General features: G+C 42.2%; 1 protein-coding gene across 1 annotated transcript in view; it reads right to left on the bottom strand.

The window, feature by feature from the left end:
- Positions 1–19,872, bottom strand: part of LOC140493855 (SH3 and multiple ankyrin repeat domains protein 2-like) — a 1,358,365-nt gene that overhangs the window by 1,125,188 nt on the left and 213,305 nt on the right. The window contains exon 2 of the mRNA XM_072592836.1: positions 19,116–19,214. The gene's annotated coding sequence lies outside the window, so the exon portion shown is untranslated. The remainder of the gene's footprint in view (positions 1–19,115; positions 19,215–19,872) is intronic.

The following is a 19,872-nucleotide window of genomic DNA, read 5'->3' on the forward strand; positions in this document are numbered from 1 at the left end:
CCAATGTGACAGAGGGGAACTAGAATTAATCAAAATTGATAAGAAGATAGTTTTGGATAAACTGTTGATACTTAAAGTTGACAACACACCGAGACTGGATGGAATGCATACAAGGATTTTGAAGGAACCAAGAGAAGGAACTATGGGGTCACTGACTACGATCTTTCAGTAGAATTGGGGGAGGTGCTAAAAATTTGAGATTTGCAAACATTATAGTCTTGTTATAAAAAGGTGAGAAGGATAATCACAGCAAATACAGCCCAGTCAGTTCAACTTCAGTAAGGCTTCAAGAGATAATTATTCAGGATAGAACCAGCAGTCACATGGAACAAGGTGGGCAACACGGTGACTCAGTGGTTTGCACTGCTGCCTCACATCGCCAGGGACCTGGGTTTGATTCCAGCCTCGGGCAATTCTCTGCGTGGAGTTTGCACTTTCTTCCTGTGTCTGTGTGGGTTCCCTCTAGGTGCTCCAGTTACCTCCCATAGTCCAAAGATATGCAGGTTAAGTGGATTAACATGCTAAATTGCTCATAGTGTTCAGGGATGTGAAGGAGAGATGGATTAGCCATTAGAAAATGCAGGGTTACAGGGATAGGATAAGATAGGGAGGTAGGTCTGGGCAGGATGCTCTGAGAGTCAGTGTGGACTCAATGGGCTGGAGCTGTAGAATCATACAGCATGGAAACAGACCCTTCAGCCAAAACTGAGCTAGTCCCATTTGCTTGCATTTAGCCCAAATCCCTCTAAACTATTGCTGTCCACATGCCTTTTAAATGTTGCAATTGTACCAGCCTCTACCATTTCCTCTGGCAGTTTGTTCCCTATACACTCCATTCTGTGTGTGAAAAAGTTGCCCCTTAGGTCCCTTTTAAATCATTCCCTTCTCACCTTGAACTTATGCCCCTCTAGTTTTGGACTCCCCTGCACTGAGAAAAAGTCTCAGAATATTAGCTATTCACCCTCTCCATGCCCCTCATAATTTATAAACTTCCCATCTTAAGGTCACCCCTTAGCCTCCAATGATCCAGGGAAAAATATCCAGGCCTATTTAGCCTCTCCCATCTAACTCAAACCCTCCAAGTCACATCTGGTAATCTTTTCTGAACCCTTTCTAATTTAGTAATATCCTTTCTCTTTGCAGCGTGGCCAGAATTGAATGTGGTTTTCAAAAAGTGGTTTTACCAATGTCTTGGACAGCCATAACATGACATCCCAACTCCTGTACTACATGCATTAGCTGTGGAAGGCAAACATGTCAACTGTCTTCATTGCCACCCTATCCACTGTAATGCCATTTTCAAGGATCTATGCTCCTGAACCCCTCAGTCTCTCTGTTTAACAACAATCCCTATGGCCCTAACATTAATTGTGTAAGTCCTGCCATGATTTATCTTACCAAAATGCAACACCTTATATTTATCCAGATTAAGCTCCATCTGCCATTCCTCGACCCATTGGCCACCTGATCCTCCAGGTCCTGTGTACCCTTCAATTACCTTCCTTACAGTCCACTACACCTCCAATTTTGGCGTCATCTGCAAACTTACTTAACCATGCCTCTTATATTCTCATTCAAATCATTTATATAAATGATGAACAACAGTGGACCCCTGCTCTGATCCTTGTGGCACACCACTGGTTACAGGCCTCTACCACCACCCTCTGTCTCCGACCATCAAACCAATTTTGTATTCAATTGATGGGCTCTCCCTGGATCCCATGTGATCTAGGAGAAAGTGAGAACTGCAGAAGCTGGAGATCAAAGTTGAGAGTATGTTGCTGGAAAAGCACAGCAGGTCAGCCAGCACCCAAGGAGCAGGAGAGTCGACATTTTAGACAAGAAGGGATTCTCCTGCTCCTTGGATACTGCCTGATCTGCTGTGCTTTCCCAGCATCACACTCTTGACCCATGTGATCTAACTTACTAACTAGTTAACCATATGGGGACCTTGTCAAAGGCCTTGCTAAAGTCCATGTCGACAGCATCTACCACTCTGCCTTCTTCTTGATCTTCTTGATCACTTCTTCAAAAAACTCAGTCAAATCTGAGAGAGACAATTTCCCACACAAAGGCAAGCTAACTATCCCAAATCAGCCTTGCCTTTCCAAATGTCTCTCAGAATCTTCTCCAACAATTTACCTACGACCGTCATTAGGCTCACAAGTGTGTAGTTCCCTGGCTTTTGCTTGCAGCCTTTCTTAAATAATGACACAATATTAACAACCCTGCCAGTCTTCCAGCACCTCACCTATGGCTGTCAATAATAGAAATACCTCCATTGGGAGCACTGCCGTTTCTTCCCAAACTTCCCACAATGTCATGGGATACGTGTGATCAGGTCACAGGGATTCATCTCTCTTTATGCATTTTAAATTCTCCAGATCTCCTCTTCTGTAATGTAGACACTTTTCAAGATATCATTATTTATTTCCCTGACTTCCCTCGCTTCTATGGCTTTTTTCATGGTAAAGTGAAGAGTAAATAGGGGTCTCATATAAACCTTTAAAATTCTGACAGGACTTGACAGAGTTGATGCAGGAAAGAGATTTGCAATAACTGAGGCGCCCAGAACCAGTGGTCACAGCCAATGTTTACAGTGTAGGCCATTCAGGACCAAGCTGAGGAGAAATTTCTTCATTCGGAGAATAATGACCCAGTGGAATTCACTACAATCCATACCATCTTATGATTTCAAGAACAAGTTCAATATAGCATTTTGAGCTAAAGGTATCAAGGATATGGGAGAAAGCAGGAACTGGTTATTGAGTTGGGAGAACAGCCATGATCATGTTGAATGGCAGAGCAGGGTCAAAGGACCGAATGGCCTACCCCTGCTCCTAATTTCTATGTTTCTGTGGGCAATTTCCAAACTGCGCAGTCTCACACAGGAACTGGATTAACTATTTCCGTGATGTTGCTTAAGAGGTACATATTGGCCAGGAGAATTCCCTACTGTTCCTCAAATAATACCACCAAGACCATTCTGCTTCTCAAAGAGGGACACTGCACCTCAGATTAACATCTCACCCAAAACAAAATCACTGCAGTTCTCCTTAAATGTCAGCCTTAGTTTGGAATGGGGCTTGAACCTATCACCTCCTCACTCAGGATTGAGAAGGTTTACCTATTTTGGAGGCAGGCATGTAATTGTACTTTACATTAACCTTTCTTTCACAGATCATCACAGAATCCCTACAGTGTTGGAACAGGCCATTTGGCCCAAGAGAAAGCAATCCACCCAGATCCATTCCCTTATCCTATTTTTCTATGTTTATCCCTGACTAATGCACCTAGTCTACACATCCCTGATCAATTCACCTGACCTGCACATTTTTGGATTGTGGGAGGATACCGGAGCACCCGGAGGATACCCTCGCAGACACAGGGAGAAAGTGCAAACTCTACACAGATAGACAGTCACCCGAGGCTGGAATCAAGCACGGGTCCTTGGCGCTGAGGCAGCAGGGCTAACCACTGAGCCACTGTGTCACTCCTCGCCTCCATGCTGCTCACATTCACCAATTTGCCTCAATTTTCAAAATAATGATTTTCATTGTTCAGTTTCCCAGGTCCTTTTCATTAAATGCTACAACATTTAAGGATTCCTGTTATACAGCATGTACATGACCTGACAGAAAAAGCCACAAGAACTATTGTGCTCAATAATTAATTCTATCTATGTAAACCAATCACTGCTTTCAATTTCTAAATGTTAACAGGTTACATTAGAAACAGAAATAAGCTTTTCTCTAAAACTGAACAGTAACAATGAAATTCAAAATAATTCTCTTGAATGAATAGTCTGGTGTCTCACTTACCCTCAACACAGAAAGCTCATGTTAGTTCTAATCAGGATCAAAACATCTCCTCACTTGCCATTGGAATACTCCTCCTGTTTTTCAGAAAGTCTTGCATCATCATTACAAGTAAATACTTGTCTCCTATCCTGTGTAAAGTTTGTACTGTCTTGGTGATGCACAATCATTTCAGGGAGATTTCATGCAGTTCGTGGTTTGGAGTGTCGTTTGTCGTTATTGTTGCCAAAGAAACTAAACCATTAAAAAACAAACTATCCACTGAAAATTAGCATTTTAACTCTTGTGATAGTCAAAGATTTCGATCCCTCGAAGGTGATTGTAAATTATGATAAAACAGTGCAACAAAACAGATGAAAAGCGAGAGTTGAATAATTTTAGCTCCAGCTATCTCATTTCAACTTCTCCTCACACTGATTTCAGCCACACAGCATCATGGGGTAAAAACCCCTTCCAGATAAAACGGTGGTTCCTGTAGAGCTGGGCATTCAGAAACTGTCCCAGAGTGGAATTCCAACAGTTTAACCAAATGGAGGGAGTGACTGGGAGGGCAGAGATTGCTGCATTACTGTAGCTTTTTGCTTCTTTGATTCTTGCATTGTTATTTAGCACATTTTTCCCCTCTTTTATGATTCTACAGTCCTGAGGAAGGGTCACTTAAACCAAAACATTCACTCTGATTTCTCTCTGCAGATGCTGCCAGACCTGCTAAGTTTTTCCAGCAATTCCTGATTTTGTTTCTGATTCCCAGCATCCACAGTTCTTTGTTTTTTATTTGTTAAACATTTTAGAATTCACTGCGAATGTCATTTGAGACATTGATTACAGTAGGTGTAGCAGCTGGAAGGATGAAAAAAAAGTGATTTTGTATTTCCTGTTCTTAAAGCTCTCCAGAATTGACAGATTTTTTGAAGTCATGCTTGGGCTTGTTGCTGACTACTTGATTGAGATTGGTTGCTATGATAAACTAATAACTCCACTCTTGTATCATGCTGTATAGTACCAGGCAATGGCCATCTCTAACAAGACAGAATCTAATTTAGAGCAGATCAGAGATTAGGAATCCTGCAGCGACTGACTCACCTCCTGACTTCTGAAAGCCTGTCCCACCATCTACAAGACATAAGTCAGGAGCTCAATGAAATATTCCACTTGCCTGGATGGCTGCAGCTCCAATAACACAAGAAACTTGACAGCAACCAAGACAAATCAGTCCCCACTTGATTGGTACTGTATCCACAAACATCCATTCCCTCCACCTCTGACACTCAGTAGCGGCAGTGTGTGTTATCTACAAGATGCACTGCAGATCCTCAGACAGTAGTTTTCAAACTCATGACCACATCCATCCAGAAGGTCAAAGGTAGCAGGTACATGGGAACACCATCCTCTCCAAACCTGTCACCATCCTGACTTGGAAATATATCACAATTTCTTCAGTGTCGCTGACTCAAAAGCCTGAATTCCCTCCCGAACAGCCTTGTGAGTGTGTCTATAGCAGGTGGACTGCAGTGGTTCAAAAAGACACCTCACCACCACCAAGGGGCAACTAAGGACAGGCAGTAAATGCTGGACAGTCAGTGACACCCATATCTCATGAGTGAATAAAAAACAAAGGACAAAATAGCCACATCTGCAAGCAACCACTCCCTCCACCACCAACTCTAATTGGCAGCAGTTTCTGTTGTCTGTGTTTCCAGTTCTAAAATAGTGATAGTTAGCAGTCATTGCAAAACCATAAATAAAATGAAAATACTAGAGAACAATTCATTTTGGATTTAAACATTAATTCTGATTCTTTCTCCACAGGTGCTGCCAAATCCACTGACTTGCTCCAAAAACTTTCTGTTTTTATCTCATATGGCCCTAAGAGTTCAGGTACATTAATTGTTTGAAATTTGTGTCACATATAAACAGGGTGGCGAAGGCAGATTTTGGCAGGGGCATCTTCATTGCTCAGTCTTTTGAGTATCGGAGTTGAGGCATCATGTTGAAGTTGTACAGGACATCGGAGAGGCCTCTTCTGGAGTTCTCTGTCTAGTTCTGGTCACCCAGTTATGGGAAGGATATTAGCAAGTTTTGAGAAAATTTGTAGCTCAGACTGAGGTTCTGGATGTAGGTTTGCTCACTGAGCTGAAGGGTTCATTTCCAGATGTTTTGTCACCATACTAGGAAACATCTTCATTGAGCCTCCAAACGAAGCACTGCCATGAATTCCTAGAAGCATGGCATTCCAATTGGAATTCTATCAACAAACACATCTACCACCCCCTGAGAAAATGAGCAGGAAATGAAATCACCACAGGAAATGACATCCTCACAGGAAATGACATCACCAACCCAAAGAAACCCAAACATATAAAGAGAAAGCAGGAATTATCAGCAGTGCTTTGCCCGGAGACTCACTGAAGATGTTACCTAGTATGGTGACAAAACATCTGGAAATGAACCTTCCAGCTCAGTGAGCAAACCTACATCCAGAATAAGAAGGATATTATTAATTGGAGATGGTTCAGGAGAGATTTACCAGGATGTTGCTGGGCATGGAAGGTTTGAGTTATAAACAAAGGCTGGATAGGCTGGGACTTTTTACACTGGAGTAATGGAGGTTGAAATGCGATCTGATAGAAATTTATAAAATCACAAGGGGTTTAGATAGAGTTAAAGATAGTTGTCTTTTTCCCATAATGGGGGAATTTCAAGATGAGGGAGCACATTTGTAAAGTGAGAAGAAAGAGATTAAAGAAAGACATGAAGGGCAATTTATTTTCACACAGAAGGTGGTTTGCATGTGGAATGAATGTCCTAGCCAAGGGGTGGATGTGGGTACAATTATAGTGCTTAAAAGATATTTGGATAAGTACACGAATAGGAAAGGTTTGAAGGGATATGGGCCAGGAGCAGGTAGGTGGGACTGGTTTAGATTGGGATTATGTTCAGCATGAACTGGTTGGACTGAAGGGTCTGTTTCCATGCTGTATGAATCCACATGCAGTATTTTGATTTTATTGATTAGCAAAGTCGTAGTCTTTTATGGGTGGCACGGTGGCACAGTGATTAGCACTGCTGCCTCACAGCGCCAGAGACCCGGGTTCAATTCCCGCCTCAGGCAACTGTCTGTGTGGAGTTTGCACGTTCTCCCCGTGTCTGCGTGGGTTTCCTCCGGGTGCTCGGGTTTCCTCCCACAGTCCAAAGATGTGCAGGTTAGGTGAATTGGCCATGCTAATTTGCCCGTAGTGTTAGGTGAAGGGGTAAATGTAGGGGTATGGGTGGGTTGCGGGTCAGTGTGGACTTGTTGGGCCGAAGGGCCTGTTTCCACACTGTAAGTAATCTAATATGTAATGAACCCCTGTTAGAGTCAGATAATTTTACAGCACAGAAATGATGGGTTCAAGCCTATCTGGTACAGATCACTCTTACCTACTCCATTCCCATGTCCAAATGCTTTGTTTTGTCTTTTTTCAACATTTGCATCAGACGTTCCCAATCTTTTAGTTGTGACATTAATTGGGTTTTAAGAAACAGTGAATGGGGTTGTAGGCCCTGCCTGCTCAGAGTCAGCAGGTTGCTCGGACACACAGACCCTAGGGATATCCCAGCCGTGTCTGTTCTCTGCTCCTCCCAGTCTCTCTCACTGGGCCACAAGGTTCTACCTGTGATCCTCTGACTCTCAAAATCCAGCCGTGGCAGTCAATCCCGCAGTGATGCCTCTGTAGCTGATCTCTGGCCAGTCTGATCCAACACTGTCACCATCGCCCCAAGGAACAACCTCAGGCACGTTAAGACCATAAGACCATAAGACATAGTAGTGGAAGTAAGGCCATTCGGCCCATCGAGTCCACTCCACCATTCAATCATGGCTGATGCGCATTTCAGCTCCACTTACCAGCGTTCTCCCCGTACCCCTTAATTCCTCTAGACAACAAGAATCTATCAATCTCGGCCTTGAAGACATTTAGCGTCCCAGCTTCCACTGCACTCCGTGGCAATGAATTCCACAGGCCCACCACTCTCTGGCTGAAGAAATGTCTCCGCATTTCTGTTCTGAAATGACCCCCTCTAATTCTAAGGCTGTGTCCACGGGTCCTAGTCTCCTCGTCTAACGGAAACAATTTCCTAGCATCCACCTTTTCAAAGCCATGTATTATTTTGTACGTCTCTATTAAGTCTCCCCTTAATCTTCTAAACTCCAACAAATACAATCCCAGTATCCTCAGCCGTTCCTCATATGCTAGACCTGTCATTCCAGGGATCATCCGTGTGAATCTCCGCTGGACACGTTCCAGTGCCAGTATGTCCTTCCTGAGGTGTGGGGACCAAAACTGGACACAGTACTCCAAATCGGGCCTAACCAGAGCTTTATAAAGTCTTAGTAGGACATCTCTGCTTTTATATTCCAACCCTCTTGAGATAAGAGACAACATTGCATTCGCTTTCTTAATCACGGACTCAACCTGCATGTTTACCTTTAGAGAATCCTCGACTAGCACTCCCAGATCCCTTTGTGCTTTGGCTTTATTAAGTTTCTCACCATTTAGAAAGTAGTCCATGCTTTTATTCTTTTTGCCAAAGTGCAAGACCTCGCACTTGCTCACTTTAAATTCCATCAGCCATTTCCTGGACCACTCTCCCAACCTGTCTAGATCCTTCTGTAGCCTCCCCACTTCCTCAGTACTACCTGCCTGTCCACCTAACTTCGTATCATCGGCAAACTTCGCTAGAATGCCCCCGGTTCCCTCATCCAAATCATTAATATATAATGCGAACAGCTGTGGCCCCAGCGCCGAACCCTGCGGGACACCGCTCATCACCGGCTGCCATTCTGAAAAAGAACCTTTTATCCCAACTCTCTGCCTTCTGTCAGACAGCCAATCCTCAATCCATCCCAGCAGCTCACCTCGAACACCACGGGCCCTCACCTTGCTCAGCAGCCTCCCGTGTGGCACCTTATCAAAAGCCTTTTGAAAGTCTAGATAGACCACATCCACTGGGTTTCCCTGGTCTAACCTACTTGTTACCTCTTCAAAAAATTCCAACAGGTTTGTCAGGCATGACCTCCCTTTACTAAATCCATGTTGACTTGTTCTAATCAGATTCTGCTCTTCCAAGAATTTAGAAACCTCATCCTTAATGATGGATTCTAGAATTTTACCAACAACCGAGGTTAAGCTGATTGGTCTATAATTTTCCATCTTTTGCCTAGATCCTTTCTTGAACAAGGGGGTTACAACAGCCATCTTCCAATCATCCGGGACCTTTCCTGACTCCAGTGACTCTTGAAAGATCTCAACCAATGCCTCTGCTATTTCCTCAGCCACCTCTCTCAGAACTCTAGGGTGTATCCCATCGGGGCCAGGAGATTTATCAATTTTAAGACTTTTTAACTTTTCTAGCACTATCTCTTTCGTAATGGCAACCATACTCAACTCAGCCCCGTGACACCCTTTAATTTTTGGGATATTACTCATGTCTTCCACTGCGAAAACTGACGCAAAGTACTTGTTAAGTTCTCCTGCTATTTCCTTATCTCCCATCACTAGGCTTCCTGCATCAGTTTGAAGTGGCCCAATGTCTACTTTTGCCTGTTGTTTGTTTCTTATGTACTGAAAGAAACTTTTACTATTATTTCTAATATTACTGGCTAGCCTACCTTCATATTTGATCCTCTCATTTCTTATTACACTCTTTGTTATCCTCTGTTTGCTTTTGTATCCTTCCCAATCTTCTGATTTCCCACTGTTCTTAGCCACTTTATAGGATCTCTCTTTTTCTTTAATACATTTCCTGACTTCCTTTGTCAGCCAAGGTTGTCTAATCCCTCCCCGGTTAATCTTTCTTTTCTTGGGAATGAACCTCTGTACAGTGTCCTCAACTATACCTACAAACTCCTGCCATTTTTGCTCTACTGTCTTCCCAGTTAGCCTCTGCTTCCAGTCTATTTTAGTCAGTTCCTCTCTCATGCCCTCATAATTACCTTTATTCAACTGTAACACCATTACATCCGATTTTGCCTTCTCCCTTTCAAACTCCAGACTGAACTCTACCATATTATGGTCGCTACTTCCTAAGGGTTCCCTTACTTTAAGATCTTTTATAGAGTCTGGTTCATTGCAAAGCACTAGGTCCAGAATAGCCTGCTCTCTTGTGGGCTCCATGACAAGCTGTTCCAAAAAGCCATCGTGTAAGCATTCCATGAATTCCCTTTCTTTAGATCCACTAGCAACATTATTTACCCAGTTCACCTGCATATTGAAGTCTACCATGATCAATGTAACCTTGCCTTTCTGACATGCCTTCTCTATTTCCCGGTACATGTTGCGTCCCTGGTCCTGACCACTGTTAGGAGGTCTATACACAACTCCAATTTTGTTTTTTTTGCCTTTGTGGTTCCTCAATTCCACCCACACAGACTCCACATCATCCGACACTATGTCATTCAATACCATAGATTTAATTTTGTTCTTAACTAACAAGGCAACCCCAGCCCCTCTGCCCACCTCTCTGTCTTTTCGATAAGTTGAAAAACCATGGAGGTTTAACTGCCAGTTTAAGGTTTAAGGCCCCAAAACAGGTATTTCCACTGCTTCCTTGTTGCTGGTTAGTTTGAGAGGTTTTGAATATGTAAATATGTCTAACAAATACCTCTTTACCTTCTATCTCCAGTCCCTTTAATCTCTCCTCATAAATAAAGTCTCCTGTCCCACATAATTTCAATAAAACCTCTCCTATGTGCTCCTCATGATCTTGGTAAATCAGCTGATAAAATCTAGCTGACACAATCGAGCTCTTCTTGAATTAGCTGTGGGATATGTTCCACACTGTGTCATATGTAGGAATAGATGTTGGTCAATATAGCTGATGGATTGAAATCTGCAATTCTTCAATTTGAAGGGTTAGATACGTGAGAAAGCACATGCAATGTAGCTTAACTAATGATTTGTAAAATGTTACACATTGTCTCTTAGCTTGTGACTTACAGCTACTCCATTAAAAACACTTTGCATTTTCCTTGTTCCTTGCCAGTTCAGCTAATACAAGAAGGAACAGTGACAGCATATTATGCTCGGTTCACACATCAAAATAAGTCTTCATACTTTGACTGAAAGAGCAATGGGAGTATTTGCTCGAGTTACCAACAGCAATTTCTGTGTCAGTTTCATTTATACCAGTCAGTGTAATTTCATCAGACCATGGTATCAAACAGTTTCACAGCCAGTCTGAAGGTAATAAGTGGGGCTTTTCAATCTGATAGTCACAAAGCAAGGCTGAAGTTGAAGCTACAATTAAATGGCTCCACTTTATGTTTCTTTACAAAAGTGACTACTTCAAAATTGTAAACAAAGCAATCATAATTAATCTGTCAACCAATTATGCTTATATGGGACATTGTGGATTAAAGTTACACATGGGGACTTTAGCCTGTGTACAAGAAGGAAGTTTATTGACTGGTTGGTCAGTGTACATGGAACCAGTGAGAAAGTCCCTAGTGTAACAATGTGACTTTGTTTGCCTTTGGAGAGTTTTATGACTGGATAGAGTAAACATTGAAGAGCATTATTCTGTGTTCAGTTAGAAGACACAGGATTTTTTTGCTTAGGGAAAAACTCATCAGTTGGAAAAAGTTTGGTTTCAGTTTGCAGAAGTCCTGGTTGAATTTAGATGTAAAAACACAGCTCCTTCTGAAAAAAAGAAGTTTGTTCAGAGCAATTTGAGAATCGGCGCTAAAAACAGAGAATGCTGGAGAAACTCAATGCGTCTGGCAGAACCTGTGAAGAGAGAAGCAAATTTTTCATTGCACTTAAACCCTCAGCTGAGGAAAGAGCACTACCAACTGAGTAATGCTGACACGGACAGTGTTTACTCTCTGAAAACCCCAGAATATAAAAAAGAAGGTTGTTAAAAGGCATGTCTGCCAACTCCCCAGCAGGGTGTGTCATATACCTTATGACTGGTTCTATTGTCAATTGGCAGTGGTCAGATTTGCGTCTGCTTCAGTGATGCACCAGCACTTCTCTCAACACATACTTACTTGAGAGATAGTGAGGACTGCAGATCAGAGTCAAAAAGTGTGGTGCTGGAAAAGCACAGCAGGTCAGGCAGCATCCAAGGAACAGGAGAGTCAACATTTTGGGCATAAGCCCTTCATCAGGAATGTGGTGGTGGTGGTGGGGTGGACGCGGGGAAGAGGGCTGAGAGATAAATAGAAGGGTGAGGGTGGATGGAAGGTAGTATTGGTAACACTATTCGTCTTTCCTTAAACCCATTTGCATGGCAAATATCTCTGGCACTTTCATTTAAAATGTTTCAATAATATTCTTCAAGTGCAATTTATGCTGCATCAATTTCTAGTAAACGTACCCTCAGTGTAATTAGTTACTTTCATAACCCTCCCACCAACAATGAAATCCAAACCTGAATACCAAGGGAGTAGGAAATTCTGGCAATATTATACAACATAAATATCAGGACCACAGCCAAGTATTGTTTATTCAGCCCTATTCAGTTCCCTCCATCCCCTGGTCCCGTCCATTATACAAAAGTGTTCACTCGGTGCATTGTTTCTATAAATTTGAAGTGTCCTGTTAACTATGGTTCAACATTGAGGACTTTATTTCCAAGACAAACAGTGTGGTTTTCAGTCTGACTTTTGTGGTGATGATGCTTTTCCTTTGAGCATTTTTATTGGTTCACCCACTGAGTAAGCCCTTTCTTCTTAGATTCATCCGACATGGCTTTTGTACAACACTTTTCTATACAACAGATTTAGTCCTCTCATTTCCCTGAAAACACTGTCTCCGTTGCTAAGGAAAGTCCCACAGGTACCAATTGACATTCCATATCTCAGCCCTCACTATGATGTTATTTGGTTTTGTGGGCATCATAGTCAAATCCGACTCTGTTAGAAGGAGAGACTCCCAGAAAAAAACCTTCAGTTGCAGGATTCTAGTTGAGCTCTCCTCACTATCCTAAGAATGCATTTTTCAAATAGTAGTTTGGTAGTACAGGACTGGAGCTTTCCTGAAAAAAGACAGTTTATTAAATGTTTTCATCTTGTCAGAACGTTTACAAAAAAATGCCAATATAAAGGAGATGACATATTTTTGTTCAGCATTGACATTCGAGGCTCTACAAATATCTTCATCCTCAATGACGGGGAAGCTCAGTGCAAAAGGTAATGCTGAAGCATCCACAATAATCTTCAGATGGAAGAGGTCATCAACTCTCAAGCAGCACCGGCTCAGCACTAACCTGCTCAGTGACGCCCAGTTTGGGTTCCCCCAGGGTCACTCAGCTCCTGACCTCATTACAGCTTTGGTTCAAACACGGACAAAAGAGCTGAATTCCAGAGGGGAGGACAGAGTGACAGCTCTTGACATCAAGGTCTCATTTAAAAGAATGTGACATCAAGTACCCCTAGCAAAACTGGAATAAATGGGTATCAGAGGAAATCTTGCCATTGGTTGGAGTCACACCTGGCAGACAGGAAGATAGTTGTGGTTATTGGAGGTCAGTCATTTCAGCTGAGAGGTGCCAAGCAACATTTGTGTCAGCCATGTGCTTGGCAACGATCATCTCCAATAGGAGACAATCTAAACACTGCACCCTCGGAATTCAATGCTCTTTCCATGCTTGTTAAATCCCCCATTATCAATAACCTGGGAGTTATCACTGGCCAGATGCAGAGGAGTCTATCCAATCCATCCTCCTGAGCAATGTTAAACCCTTCTAGTGACTGAATTTCCTCATCACTCACCATGTTCTGGGTAAAACCTGCCTCCTTGTTAAAGATAGATATGAAGTATCTGTTTAAGATTTCAGCAATGTAACAATGTGGGGAGGTGGTGTGTAATGGTTATGTCACTGGACCAGTAATCTGAGACTGTCAACTATTGCTCTGGGCAGATGGGTTTGAATCCCACCACAGAGCTAATTTGAATTCAATTAAAAGTTAGCCTCATGGCAACCATAGTAGATTGCCATAAAATTCCATCTGGCTCATGAATGTCCTTTAGAGAAGGAAATCTGCTGTCCTCAGCTGGTCTGACCTACTGGTGATTCCAACAATAGGATGGATTTTTAGATTAGATTAGATTAGATTACTTACAGTGTGGAAACAGGCCCTTCGGCCCAACAAGTCCACACCGCCCCGCCGAAGCGTAACCCACCCATACCCCTACATCTACATTTACCCCTTACCTAACACTATGGGCAATTTAGCACGGCCAATTCACCTGACCTGCACATCTTTGGACTGTGGGAGGAAACCGGAGCACCCGGAGGAAACCCACGCAGACACGGGGAGAACGTGCAAACTCCACACAGTCAGTCGCCTGAGGCGGGAATTGAACCCGGGTCTCAGGCGCTGTGAGGCAGCAGTGCTAACCACTGTGCCACCGTGCCGCCCACACCACTGTGCCACCGTGCCGCCCACGGTGAAATGGTTGAGCAAGCCATTCAGTTCAAAGGCAATTCATGATGGACAACAAATGCTGGCCTCATCAGTGAACCCGTGTCCAATGAAAAAAATAATCCTGTTTTTGGAGCCTTTTACTATTTCGAAAACTTTAGAATTTCCTTTGATCTTCACTGATCATCTTTTTTCATGTCCCTTCACTCACCTAGCACCATACATCCTCACCCTGACCTTACCCACACCTTTTCTCGGAGGGTACCAAAGAGGCTTTGGGATCTTTAAACCGTATTCACTTCCCAGAATTCAGCAGTTATTGTAAGACGGGAGTGTGGGGTTTCTGGGAAGATTCCTTCCGTGGTTTGCCATATTGAACCCGTTGAGAATGACCCTACATTGGTCCTGAAAATTTTACAAAGGTTTGGGTGGCATGGTGGCTCAGTGATTAGCACCAGGGATCCGAGTTCAATTCCCACCTCGAGCAACTGTCTGTGTGGAGTTTGCACATTCTCCCCGTGTCTGCGTGGGTTTCCTCCCACACTCCAAAGATGTGCAGGTTAGGTGGATTGGCCATGCTAAGTTGCCCATAGCATTAGGTGCATTAGTTAGGGGAATGGGTCTGGGTAGATTGCTCTTTGGAGGGCCGGTGTGGACTTGTTGGGCTGAAGGGCCTGTTTCCTCACTGTAGGGAATCTAATCTAATCTCATGAAATGGCAAACTCATCTGATTGGAGTTGGATTTAGGGATTCTGACCTAGATCACAACATTTGGAGCAAAGACTCAATGAGTATAAAGTGGCAGAGTAGCAATGACATTGGACATGACAACAGGTTATTAACAGCAAACCTATCCATGTGAGATCCATTAACTTTATAATTCATCGAAGGTGTCCTTAGAGAAGGAGCATGCGGTGTCCACCAACACCCTGGAGTCGTTCAGGGAGAGGTGGGCGCCGCAGGGAGTGGAGTGCATCATTTCTCCCTCCAACTCTATTTTGATTTAGTCCCTACCCTCCCCTTTACTGTTTTGATCACACAGCATTGCCCTTTGATGTGAAGGGCAGGGCTTGTCACTGGCCACTTGGGTGTTTTCCTGTCTTCCTGGTGGTGGAAATTGAATAAAGATTCGTGCACTTTGTGTCCTTCACTGTGTCTCACATCTATACACACACACACACACACACAATGGGTGCTGGGGAAAAAATAAGCACTACCGCACTTAGGCGGTAGTGTGGGGGTTAAATTTTAAAAAAGAAAAAAAATATATAATTCATCGAAGTGGATCTGGATTGGGCACTGGCGATGTGTGTCATGGGGGAGTTCCTCACAGGTAACCCAATAATGTCACACCCACCCAACAGGTTCTGTGGGAGGGAATGTTTACTCTGTTTTGATCGTTATGGATGCTGCTGCCAGATCTGTTTAGTGTTTCCCACATTTTCTGTTTTTATTATCTTAATGGTTAAAGCTGGACAAATATCAAGTCAATTACCATTGTCCTATGTCAGTTGTAACTGGCGAAGATCCAGCAATATTCTAGACAGTGTTAACTCTTTAAGAGTCGCAGAAGCTCGCTGTCCTTGGAGTTAATGCCGTGTGCTTCAGTAAGCTGACCTCTGGGGTTTCCTCAGCAGCATCTTTTATAAACTCTAAACACCATGGTCTCAGACAGCCAACTGATTAAATATAAGTTGTTCCACTAGCCCTGTGACTAATACACTCTGACCCCTCAGTGTGTCAGCTGTCTTTCAGCTGGTACCAAGCTCAGAGCTAAATGTCTGTGAGATCACAGCCCATCACAGGGACTTGAGCACAATGTCCAGTCTAATGCTCCATATAGCACAGAGAGAGTACCGCTCTATGGGGAGGAGCTGCCTTTTTGGATGAGATATTATTCCAAGACCTGACTGACCTGTCAGGATTCAGGGACATTACTATTGGTGGCCTATCAAGAGGCGTTCTTTAATCAACATCACAAAAAAAGCAAATGTCTGGTTATTATTAGATTATGCTTTAAAAGTGCTTCATTAGTTTTAAAGCACATGGAAACGTACTATCTAAATGCAAGTCTTTATAAGTGGAATTGCTTGCAAAAGTACCAAATTATCATGTATTTGACAGAGATTGCAATGTGTATATACTTTTTTTTCTACAAACTGGTGTGAATCATTTAGCAACAGGGTCCTGGTACAAAAATGATCTTAGTGGATTCTTTCAAGGTATAATTACCTCCTTCTGTGTGACTGTGCCTTTGAAATTATAAATATCATTGCCATTTTAAGATGGAAAACTGATTGAACTGCCCAAGCCATATTCCCTGTATAATAAACAGAAGTAGATCCGATAAGCTGCACCAAATTGCACTTTCCGCTTTGCAGCACCCAGACCTGTTTGTCACTTACATTATGCAAATTATATCAGTACGAAACATTTTTTTGTAATTGATTATTCTGTCCATGCTAGAACAATGAAGTGTCTCCACAGCTACAGTGAAATATCACATAAATTGCATTGTCACTTAATTAGTTAGGAATTTTAAATCATTATTAATTAACATGTTGACTAAGGGAGAGTAATAGCTTTAGTTCCATCGTAATGTGATTTAACCATGCCTGTCTAATCTAAATGTAGCTCAACTCCATATACATGGAACAATAGGCTCATCATGTTCCCAATCATGATCTGTTCTGCATTCTTCACCTTCCTACAGCTGTCCTCAGTCAAATTCTCTCAACTGCACTGTTCCAACAGCATTGAGCTCTTCCCATTTTTTATTCCTGACTGCTTTTATCAGAGAGTTCACTGACACCACTCCTCATTCTAGGGTGCTTGGTGGATGAACTGGCAGCCTGGACAAACACCATTGGTCACCTCTTTTGGACAAATTCACTGGCATGTGGCTAACTCTCCATTCTTCCTGCAATGTCCACAAGCAATCCTCTCGTAATCAATGATGCTCTTCCCCTCAAACATGTATATCTTTCACTCTGTCTCTATCCTGTCAAATGGCTAGCCAGCAATTGCCATATCCCATGAGTGAATTAAAGAACAGCACTATCTCTAAAAATCTTCTTTAGTAAACTTACCCTGGAGCTCACTGACCTGATAAACCAATCATTGGCATTCCTAAACTCCCTTTCCTCTGCAGAATCCTTGACCAGTTCATCTCATTCGAAATCTGCATCCACCTTTCCTTGAACTCTGAACAGATTTTCATTCCACCAAAATCACTGTTGATATTCTCTGTAACTCAGGATACAGGGCTCTATCCCTCTTCATCTTTTTTTACCTTCATGTAGCATATGATCGATCACATCATTCTTGTTCAATATCTATTCTTCACAGTGAGTTTACTCTCACTACGTTCATCACTTGTCGACCCAATAATAACCACAATGTCCCTGACAATATCTTTGTTTTCTACAGATTGGAATGGCTAGTACTCTCCAGAGATCTATCCTTTACTCTCCAACAATTTAGCTCCTCCAGACATCTGCTGCCCATATCCTACTCCAGGCCTGGCACAGGTTGCTAAGCAAATTATTCCCTTAGCTTCCAATGCGTCAAATACAACCATTCTCACTTTCCCCTTAAAATTTCAGTGAGGTTTATCTCCTAACCTCCTACCTGCCCATTCTCCATAACGTTACCCTCCTTTAGCTTCTTTCCCTCCCCAGCTCAATGTTCTACTGACTCAAGCATCTGTGCATTGCTGGGCACACTGCAGCTGCATTAACTCAAATTGTTTTTGCATTTCATCTTGCACTAAATGACAATGTGACAATTTAACAAAATATCAAATTACTTTCCTCAAGCTGTTTACAAACTCGAAGTTCTAGTTTGAGCAGTCCGGTGACAGTTGGTGCAAAAGAGCATCTCGGTCTTTCAACTAATCTCTTTATTTTACTGACAATAATTCCAAAATTACAGAGAACAAAGCTCATCTTCCCTCACCCACGTGCTCTGAGCAAGTTATGATTGACACTTGGGGTTGAGAGCAGCGATGTCAGTCAGAGAAAACAGAACTGTACTTCTTTGCACTAAGCCAGTTTTATATCGAATGCCTAATGTTAAAGATATTTGATTAAATTCATATTTCAGATTCTAGTGAGATTACTAGAACAATCACATTTTCTATGCAGCGAACCCGTGTTTTTGAAGAAAAATGAAGTTGATGCAGCAATTATATATATATATATCATATATATATACATATCGCGATTCATGCAGGAACGTTAAACCATTTCACATTTACCTCTCGACAACCAAATATAAAGGTGCATCTGCTAGCAGACCATCCATGATGTTGCTCACAGAGAATACAATTGAGCATAACATTTGAAATGTGACCTGCAGCTGAGGGCTCTAGTTAAAATCTCAAACTAATACTCCATTGACATCAATGGAACATCTAACAACCATTGACCTGCACCTACACTGCTCCCCTCTGGAGACTCGGCTGGTTTTGTGGGCAATAACAGAATCTAGCATCATAATTTTAAAACTAACATGAGTTAGTTGGAACTCAAATTGTCAATTAATTAAATGTTTCTAATTGTTCAAATGCTCTAACAGTTAATGCTTGATGCTAAATTTCTGTTTTTCTACGGCTTTTATATTACTTGCTTCAAATTCTTAGCTAATTCATTTTTTAAAATTCCAAAACAGATTCAGTTCTTTATACATGTTTTCAAAATGCATCAATTTTAATTAAATCTTTTCAGATTGTTGAGATAAGTAAGAACTAGAATGGAATATACAGCAGCAAAACAAAAATACTGACTTCACAATGAAAGTAAACTCAAAATAACTGTTCAATCAATAATGAGATTAGATAGAAATTCCACACCAAGAGAGAGTGCAAACTCATAAATAAAACAACTTACCGGAAATTGGTGTGGACTTTAAATGGCAGTGTTCAATTTGTTAATCCAAGAATCTAGTTTCGATTTAGTAGCCTAAAGATGTGCATTCACAAATAGAATCTGGAAAAAAAAAGTTAAATATCACAAGACTAGGCTATGAGAGTAAAACGACTATTTAATCTTTTCTGTGTGTAGCCATATTTGGAAAATTGTGTTGTTTTTATTCATTTAAAAATGACAATGGTTCACCAGGAGGGTTAGTAAGGACGCCAGACTCAAACACAGTTAGTAAAGTTTGATAAAGTGCTATTTTAAGTGGCACCAGAAGTCAGGTCACATGATGTGGGGTCAGGGATCAGCAGTAATGAGGGCAGGGAGAGCTGCAGCTTGGACAAGGTCCTTGAAGATGACTTCAAAAGTTTCCTGCTCCTCTCATCTCCACATTCAAACAACCTCTCAACCAGACCCATTGGTAAAATGCAAGTCTCACAGGAAAGGTGGTGAACCAGTTCTGGAGTCATGACTGCTGTCTTTTCATAGCTCTCCCTGGATACTGTGAGACATAGGAACAGAAGTAGTCCACTCAGCTGATAGGTTCCACTTCACCCTTCGATGAGATCATGTCTGATCTGATAATCCAGAACTCTACTTTCCTGCCTTTTGATTCTCTTGATTCTTGATTCTTAACTCTTGATTCTCGTACTGGTTAAAAGTCTGTCTCTGTCAGCCTTTAATATACGTAATGACCTAGTTCTGACAGTCTGCTGTGGTCAAGAAT

This window comes from Chiloscyllium punctatum, chromosome 22, assembly GCF_047496795.1.
Source record: "Chiloscyllium punctatum isolate Juve2018m chromosome 22, sChiPun1.3, whole genome shotgun sequence".
NCBI classification, from domain to species: Eukaryota; Metazoa; Chordata; class Chondrichthyes; order Orectolobiformes; family Hemiscylliidae; genus Chiloscyllium; species Chiloscyllium punctatum.